We start from the raw sequence: 10094 nt of genomic DNA, 5'->3' as shown, positions 1-10094 counted from the left end.
TTGGCCAGCTCCATGCCGGCCTCCTCCAGCTGCTTAAGGATCTTCGGGATGAACGACACGTGGGCATTTAAGAAGACCAAACCGAGCTTGATGTCCGCCTTTCCGAACAGGTCCTTGGCACTCCGGATTGCCATCGCGTCGTCATCGTTCAGCTGGTCCACAATGTCCTTGACGGCCTCGAAGTGCTCGGCGTAAAACACCGCGGCGTCGATCCACATCCCACACCGAGTCAGAATGGGCTCCGGGGGGAGAGAAAGATTGGGCTGCTGCTCCTTCCAAAAGACAACACGCGACGGGGCTTTGACGAACACCTTCTTCGTCGTGGCAATCAGGTCGTTGACGTCCTTGAACATTTCTCGGACTGTCTCGCAGACACGGTGGAGCGCGTGGGCAACGCAAGTCACATGCAGCAAGTCCGGGAAGAGTTCCTTCAGGGCATGGCCGGCCTTGATCATATAGGCCGCGGCGTCGCTGACGAGGACCTTGAGGCACTCCGGCTTGAAATCAGGCCAAAGATAGCGCAGCGTGTCATTGACTGCACGCACGATCTCCCCGGAGTTGGTCTTCTCCAGAAACATGCACTGGACGAGGTGGGGACGAAAGTACCCCTCCTTGGACAAGCGTCCCGTGATGATGTTGGCCACATATCGACCTGCCGAATCGGTCGTCTCGTTGACGGACAGCCAGATGGGCTGCTGTCCGAGGTCGGCACGGATCCCCGCCAAGGCCTCGTCGTAGCACTTGTCGAGGTAGTGCTTTCGAATCCAGCTTTCATCGGGGATCTGGAGAGTGATGTGCTTCTCCAGGAACGACCGGAGGGCAGGGTTTTCCAATTTCGACCATGGGATGCCAGCGGCCAGCATGGCCTGGCACAGCTCCTGAGCCACGACGTCGCACTTGTGCCTCTTTCCGCCACCAAAGTCCTCCATGGTGGCTTGCGTGACCGTCCTCTTCTTCTTCAAGGCCAAGTTGCTCTTGTGGCGGTCTCCTCGGACATGTTGGGCCAGTTCAGACTTCTGCTTCGCCCAGAAAGTCTTTTCACAAGCTCGACAGAAAGCCGTGTCACTCGACACGTACTTGAAGGTGGCCCCATCGCCGCCAGCGTTGAATTCCTTCAGCCACTTGTCACGAAGAGCAGCACTCATTTTGATAGGAGACTTGTTCACACTTTGTGTACACTCTCTCACTGTAGTACACCGCCTCACTGCTGTACACGCTGGGGACGCAACGCACGCAAGTGGACGCAACGTTTTGTTTTTGAGATCGATCGCAGTTAAAAATTTCGATCGCAGTTTAAAATTTCGAAAAATTCCCTAATTTTTTTTAGCGTTGCCAGACATTTTCGACCAAAAAGGGCATTTTATTTTATTTTTCCCGAAAAAGGGCGAAATTCTTTTTCTCTCCGAAAATAGCAAAATAATTTTTTTGTGCGCAAAAAAGCCGTTTTATGTGAAAAAATATTTTTTATTTTTTCACATAAAAATCCGATGTGCAGTGATAAGTTAGGGAGTAAGGTTAGTTTTCCCCAGTATGTGATTTCCCTGTGTGATTTGCCCTTTATGTTTTACATTTACAAGACGAGCCATGCAAAACCTCTGTTTAACAACAACAACAACCGCCGACAGAACCCGCATATTGCCGATCGGACTAAGCCCCACCTCTAAATGACCATAGAAAATAGGGCACGCCCCTGAGGGACATGATTAGCCCAGAGGTTGTGGGCAGGGCGAACTGGGAGGAAGGTTCGCTGATTGGCTCTCAAGAGGAAGAAGAAAAGCACGTCTCTCCCTGGCTGTTGGTTGGTTCTTGCTCGGAGAAGAAGGGGCTATTTTGTTCCGATTGTGGATGATCATGTGCTGACTGTGTTGGGCGCGTTTTGGGAAGTGAGGAGCTCTGACGCGTCGGCAGTGTTTTGCAGGAGGTTTTGGACGACTGCTGGGCTCTTGGAAGCTGAAGGCGGCATTGCACTTGACAGTAGAGGATCGAAAGGAGGCCGTCTAATCTGCTCGCCTCACGCTTGTCGTGCCTTCGACGCGTGGCTTTCAATGCCGCCATTTTGGAGCGCTTCCTGCACGAGTGGCTACCCCAGTTTCAACAGCTGCCAAGCTACTAAAAGTACTCATTGGGACACCAAGCTAAGTGCTGGCTGAAGCGGTTTTATTTTCATTTTATCTTTCCTTTGTGTGTTTCTTTGAGACTGTGTGGAGGGTCCCTCAAAATAGGATTTAGTTTTACCTCAGCCTTCGTTTTATTTCTTGATTTATTTTCATTAAATCATATTTGTTGAATTTCCTTGTCGTGTTTACTTTTTTGTGGTTTCGGATTAAACCCGTGTGTTTCGTGAGATAAATACCTCACATCTCTTCCCTCCCACACGCGCCAAAAATAACCGCTATATATTCAGCTGGTCGCCTTGGGAGTAAAACTGTCTCGGCTTTTCATCCAAGGCTGGTCTTAACTAGCTACGGACAGGACAATACTTTCAGAAAACATATTTACAATATGTTAAATTATCATAAAATCAAATGTAAAGCAAGAGAATACATCCTCACATGTGAGTGGGTTTCCTGTAAACAGTGATGTTCAAATTTCCTCTTGGACCCCTTGTCACCCAGGTGTCCAGGAAGGCGATGGATCCAATCCGTTCCTTTTCAAGGGTGAAACTGATGGAAGGAAAGGTCTTCCCAATAGACTCATGTATGTTACCAATTGCCTCGCTGGGACAGATGCCAAACGTGACCTCACACTGACGTCACTGTTTCACATCACATCAAATTTGAACATCACTGTTTATAGGAAACCCACTCACACTGAACGGTACTTGGATTTTGACTCTTGCCATCCCATGGACCACAAACGAGCTGTTGTGCACACCCTCCTTAAAAGAACAAGTGATTTACCATCGACAATCAAAGATAAAAGGAGAGAGATAAAACATCTACGAGATATACTGAAGACCAATGGCTACCCGGACAGATTATTACCAAAAAGGGATGCGATCTTGGCGAAGCCTCACAACAGGTCTTTCACAATGGTACAACCAAAAGGTTATTGTGTTTTGCCTTTTGTGCTGGGGGTGTCCCAAAGGATTGGCAGAGTGTTAAAATTGGCAGGTGTGAGGGTAAGCTACAAACCTATGTTCACTATGAAAAAGGCACTAATGCATGTTAAGGATAAGCTTCCAAGGAATGGCCGGGCAGGGTGGTATACAGGGTTCCCTGTGTTTGTGGGGCTGAATATCTTGGTGAGACAGGGAGAACATTAAGACAACGTGTCAATGAGCACCACAAGGCCTTCGAGTGCAACTATCCAAAGAGATCTGCCATTGCCAAACATGGTCTGAAGGCTGGCCATGTTCCGCTATGGGATAGTGCCAGCATTTTGGGGGCAACCCCCAGTAAACAAAGGAGGATTTTGGAGGCATGGCATGTGGAGGAGTCTGTTGTGTCGCTCACAGAGGAAGTGTTGGACTTACCACTAGCTTTTGGCCCTCTTCTGCAGAAACGTACCAGAGGAACTGCGTCACCAAGCATATAAATTATTACCAATCGTGTTGTTTATTTTTCATCGATTTATTTGAATTATGCTACGTTTTGTTTGATTCAACGTGTGATTTAATGGTTGGTTTGATGTAACAGCCCAAGGAGTGGTTTCAGTGGTGCAACGGCTTTGATGTACAGTTTAAATTTGAATGTCACGAGTTGTTCCAGAATGGCATCGATTGGTGGTTCGGTGTCCCCACCCCCTTTTTGCCTTATATAAGGGAGGGTATAGAGTTGTTTTGCTTTACTCTTGAGAAAGGTCAGTGGATGCACATTTATCCGTGTTGCTGATCGAAACGTCGAGCAGTTGTTTGTTTGCTCAGTAAAGGTTGGAGAACTAAAAATGGATTCATTTGATTTTCATCCCAACCGCAAGTCATTACTTTATATATATATTGGAGAGGTGAGGGATTGGAGAGGAGAGGAATGTGAGGGATTGGAGAGGAGTGTGAGGCACGATTGGAGAGGAGTGTGAGGGATTGGAGAGGTGAGGGATTGGAGAGGAGAGGAATGTGAGGGATTGGAGAGGAGTGTGAGGCATGATTGGAGAGGAGTGTGAGGCGCGATTGGAGAGGAGTGTGAGGCGCGATTGGAGAGGAGTGTGAGGCGCGATTGGAGAGGAGTGTGAGGCGCGATTGGAGAGGAGTGTGAGGGATTGGAGAGGAGAGGAGTGTGAGGGATTGGAGAGGAGTGTGAGGGATTGGAGAGGAGTGTGAGGGATTGGAGAGGTGAGGGATTGGAGAGGAGAGGAGTGCTAGGTGGAGAGAGGAGAGTGTCATTTCCAATAGAGGTGGAGAGAGGAGAGTGTCAGGTGGAGAGAGGAGAGTGTCAGGTGGAGAGGAGTGAGGGGTTACATATTATGTGAAATAAATAAATTGTGTTCATTACACCATTTCTGGATCTGATGACTTGCCAGTAACCATTTTGTAAAAATGAATGTGCAGCATCGAACTCAATATGTCGAAATGTCACACACGTCCATGCCCGTGGGATTCCCACGGGTGACCCCACTAGTATGAATATATAGTCAATGAAATAAAAAAATGGTTTGGACTCAATGAAGGGGTTGATTAGGTAGTATTTTATAGTTAGTGAAAAAAAACCTCATGAAATATGACGGGGTTGGAACATTTTATTCAGCGGTACACCCTCGTGAGTGTGCCAAAGTCTGAAACCTCGGCCTAGTGTCAAGTGTGCTTACATCTTCATTATTTATTCGACATCATACAGATGTAAATGAACACTCGTTTTACTCTGAGTGTGTTGCACATCACTTGCAGCGAATTTCACCTCCCTGTGCCTTGTATTTATTGTTATTTAAAAAAATAAAATCGCTTCTGTACACCGCCCTTGAGGCTTGCAGCCCTTGAGTCTACTTTTCCAATAGAAGAGACATAATTACTCTTTTATGGAAAATGTTTTTGAGTTTCTTTTATCCTCAAAAAACAGACCGTATTGAACACACATTGAACGTAGCCTCTCTATATCTCCCGGCATGAATGGTACAGTAAGTCCTAGTCAGTCCCAGTTCCAGTCGAGGGACTGTGCCAGTCCGAGTCGCTGTTTGATTCTCGTGGAGGCTGAGTAGGAGTGCGAGTCTGGAAGAGGACTAGATGAGGAGAGTGCAGGGTGCCAGTTGCACTGCAGCCACAACACGAGCCACTCTATCCGCAGTACAAATCGCCTGCCAGCCAATCAGCATGCCCCGATGTGTCTCTTGGGTACGTCAAGGGAAGCTCACCACAACTTCACCTCCCCATTTGTCTCCTCTTGCATTTGTCTCGTGTTTACCATATGAATCCTTGTGAATAATAATTTATTTTAAGGGTAGACGTTCGTCTGTGTCACACTTTGTGAGCATACCGTCAGTTCCTATACTGTTTTCTCTTTCACTGCCCATTCATATTCCATCCTCAGGCCTTCCATCTCGCCCACAAATTGAAATCCATGCAGGAGAACAATAATCCACAAGCAGCTCACCCTCTTGCAAATGATTGTTCACCTGCATGAATTTCAAATATTTTTTTTCTCTCAAAATGTCTTGGCCTGGGTGCAATATATTGTACAATAAGTCATGTTCAATTGCTTGGGGTTGCTAAACATTCTTCCCACAAATCCGTGCAGCGGAAGTCAGTAGAGGGTGCATGTGCATAAAGTGGTGCAGTAATGGGAAGTGATGCATTTATTAGCTGTGACCTCCTATCGTTACAATGTACAGTACAGAATGGAATGCGAGACAGATAGCCACGGATCGAGAAGTGGTGTTAAAGGTGAAGGTGAATCAAGGCCACTGCCAAAGAAGCCAAAACTAAAAACGAGGAAGTGCAAAGGTTCTGCGGCAGAACTTCTGCCGTGTATTCAACATCATACCTGCCATCATGGGGGAAAACATACAATTTTGTCGCACCGTTGAGTTAAAATGATCATTTCTTCTGTAAGGTTTGTCACAGAGACCTGTCCATACTTCTTCACAGATCACTTGACATAAGAGATATTCTGATGGGAAAGCCCGTAAGTTCACAACTTTCAATTTCTTTCTGCAACGTGATGACCCTCATATCTGTAGCCGATACTGCACAGTGAAATGCAAAATCTTTTGACAAAACTACTTTCTTAATTGATCAATTCAGCTGAGATTTTATTCTTCCATGAAAAACCTATATGCAGCAGCAGTAAGATATGTTTTGACATGGTTTCCTCTTCATGACCCAATTGTCAGAGAAAGTCAGTTTGTTATTTCAGCAAGAATGAGACATATGACATCTGTATGGTACTCACCTTCATCCAGTGGTACCCGAAGCTGCTGCGTTTCACTGATGAAACTAGAACGCCACTCAGTAGAGCGCATACTCCCGCCGTGGGTCAAGTTGGAATAGTACGATTTACAAAAGTTTGAGGGAGGAGTTCAGTGACAACACAAGACAAGACAACACAAGACAGACACTGCACAGATATATATATATATATATATATTTAGAATATATAGAAGATAATGTTTAAAAAAAAACAAGGCAATTTCAATTACATTTTCGGATTCAGCGTTCAATTCTATATAAGTGAGTGTATTTTGAGGCATGTGTGACTTCAAATAAAATTGTAAGCCAGGCAAAACGTTCGTTTCATTCCTTAGGGATACAACATGTAAAACTGGCCCAAACGTCAAAACAAAACTTGCTCATTTTAAGTCATACAAGCAAATGCGACCACTCATTCTTCTGGGAAGAATCCCGTGCACATGATTGTCACACTTATAACTCACCTAAGTCTTTATATTCATCAAATACTGACACCGCGATTGACATTCGCTGAGGTAAATGTTGATATCTCTGAGGTGTAAAAAAAAAAAAAAAAAAAAAGTTTTAAAGCATTATACGTATTAAACGATACATTTTATGAAACGGGGAAACCGAATACACACTTTGGTGGTTTTAAAATGACAGAATATTTATTTATTAGAAAAAAAAAACAACCTTGAAGACGACGCTGCTAACAAAACACACCGCTCTAACGCATAACCACGAGTCTAAACTACATTTGCAACAAATATGAAAACTATTTTCATATCACAATGTTAAATATAGAATATATAGTAGATAATGTTAAAAAAAAATTAGCTCTATCTTCCAATGGTAAACAATCCTTCAAAAAAATTCCTGGATCCGGAATAATATCCTGAGCTTCACCAAAAACTAATCAATTCTTCCTTATCCCAAGGGCAATCATCCCACCAACTTTCATCCAAATCCGTTCAGAACTTTTCCAGATATCCTGTTCACAAACACACGAACACACACACACGGACACGATCGAATGCATTACTCCCCCATGGGAGTAAAAATTGACAAAGTGCATGAAGAGATTCTTGATTGTAAAGCTCTGTCCAGGGAAGATATACCTAAGAATGTGTGGCGTGATGCTGTCTGCTATGAGGTTGGTAAAAATTCTGACCAGACAGAGTTCCACAGAGAGGCTGTAATTTGGAGTCTTTTGATTGATGTGAAGCTTCCAGAAATAAAGAGGGGACGATTCACCAGGCTTGTGAAGGTTGTGGAAGCAGTGCTTACTGTTCCCCATTTTAATGCTGGAGAAAAATGGGTATTCTCTATCATTTGGAAAATTACGAGTGATAACAGAGGGAAAGTAGACCGGCACAGGGTAGAGAGCATACCTCCGCCAGGCTGAACAATTTACGTTTTGTATCCCATTGATAAGCCGGATATGTATCCAGATCTGCACCAAAATCTAATCAGCTTGTTCTTGTCACCGACCCAACTCAACCACCAAGTTTTATCATAATCCTTCCACAACGTTTTGAAATATCATGCTATACAATACTGAATATGATTTTAGGCCAAATCTCTTAATAGTGAAGGTTCATTTTTTTTTTTTAATTCTCATATCCAGATCCACATCTTCACCAAAATCAAATCAATTCGTCTTTGTCACACACTCAACATGTCCGCAAAGTTTCGTCCGAATCCGTACATAATGTTTTTAGATATCACGCTACGTATCGTTTTTTGCCTTATCTCTCAATGGTTAAGAATCAGTAAAAAAAATTCTCGTATCCAGTTTCTATCCGGATTTTCACCTGGTGTTGGCTTAGCGGTTAAGGTGCCGGTTTGGGATCCTGGGTTCGAATCCCGGTCGATCGCTGAATTAACGCCAGGGGGGTTGACTAGGATCCTGGGATCGAATCCTGGTCGATCGCTGAATTAACGCCAGGGGGGTTGACTAGGATCCTGGGATCGAATCCTGGTCGATCGCTGAATTAACGCCAGGGGGGTTGACTAGGATTCTGGGATCGAATCCTGGTCGATCGCTGAATTAACGTCAGGGGGGTTGACTAGGATCCTGGGATCGAATCCCGGTCGATCTCTGAATTAACGCCAGGGGGGTTGACTAGGATCCTGGGATCGAATCCTAGTCGATCTCTGAATTAACGCCAGGGGGGTTGACTAGGATCCTGGGATCGAATTCCTGGTCGATCGCTGAATTAACGTCAGGGGGGTTGACTAGGATCCTGGGATCGAATCCTGGTCGATCGCTGAATTAACGTCAGGGGGGTTGACTAGGATCCTGGGATCGAATCCCGGTCGATCGCTGACTTAACGTCAGGGGGGTTGACTAGGATCCTGGGATCGAATCCTGGTCGATCGCTGAATTAACGTCAGGGGGGTTGACTAGGATCCTGGGATCGAATCCCGGTCGATCTCTGAATTAACGCCAGGGGGGTTGACTAGGATCCTGGGATTGAATCAAAGTCGATCGCTGAATTAACGCCAGGGGGGTTGACTAGGATCCTGGGATCGAATCCCGGTCGATCGCTGAATTAACGCCAGAGGGGTTGACTAGGATCCTGGGATCGAATCAAAGTCGATCGCTGAATTAACGCCAGGGGGGTTGACTAGGATCCTGGGATCGAATCAAAGTCGATCGCTGAATTAACGCCAGGGGGGTTGACTAGGATCCTGGGATCGAATCAAAGTCGATCGCTGAATTAACGCCAGGGGGGTTGACTAGGATCCTGGGATCGAATCCTGGTCGATCGCTGAATTAACGCCAGGGGGGTTGACTAGGATCCTGGGATCGAATCCCGGTCGATCGCTGAATTAACGCCAGGGGGGTTGACTAGGATCCTGGGATCGAATCCTGGTCAATCGCTGAATTAACGCCAGGGGGGTTGACTAGGATCCTGGGATCGAATCAAAGTCGATCGCTGAATTAACGCCAGGGGGGTTGACTAGGATCCTGGGATCGAATCAAAGTCGATCGCTGAATTAACGCCAGGGGGGTTGACTAGGATCCTGGGATCGAATCCTGGTCAATCGCTGAATTAACGCCAGGGGGGTTGACTAGGATCCTGGGATCGAATCCCGGTCGATCGCTGAATTAACGCCAGGGGGGTTGACTAGGATCCTGGGATCGAATCAAAGTCGATCGCTGAATTAACGCCAGGGGGGTTGACTAGGATCCTGGGATCGAATCCTGGTCAATCGCTGAATTAACGCCAGGGGGGTAGACTCAGCCTGTCATCCTTCCAATGTCGGCAAATCGAGTACCAGTTCACTGGTAATTCCCTGTGTGTCGCAAGGGGTGACTAACAGGGTTGGCGGCAGGAAGGGCATCCGGCCATAAAACATTGCTTCAAAAAGGGGACCAAGGTGCCCGAAAAAGGCCAACTCCCGCTCTGCGGGGGAAAAATGGCCTCTAAAGGTGGTTTATTTTGTTTCATTTTTTCATCAAAATGTAATCAATTAGTCCTTGACACACCCATCTTGTTCACTAGGATTTGTCCGAATGCGTCCATAAGATTTTGAGATATCGTCCTCACAGATAGACAGGGGTGAAACACAACCTCAGTTCACCTTTGGTAGCATAAGTACGTGCAGCTGCAATGGATTCGCTCTGCTCTTGTCAGTGTAAAATGAACCTATCCGAGACCAAAACAGAATGTTGGTATGCATTTCAACAATCTAAAGGATTGCTTAAACAGACCAATAAATCTACTTCGTTCAACAACAAACATCTATACGTACCAAAGACTTCAAA

This window comes from Myxine glutinosa, chromosome 10, assembly GCF_964187855.1.
Source record: "Myxine glutinosa chromosome 10, kmMyxGlut1.1, whole genome shotgun sequence".
In the NCBI taxonomy this organism is placed as follows: domain Eukaryota; kingdom Metazoa; phylum Chordata; class Myxini; order Myxiniformes; family Myxinidae; genus Myxine; species Myxine glutinosa.
This window is presented reverse-complemented; position numbering follows the sequence as displayed.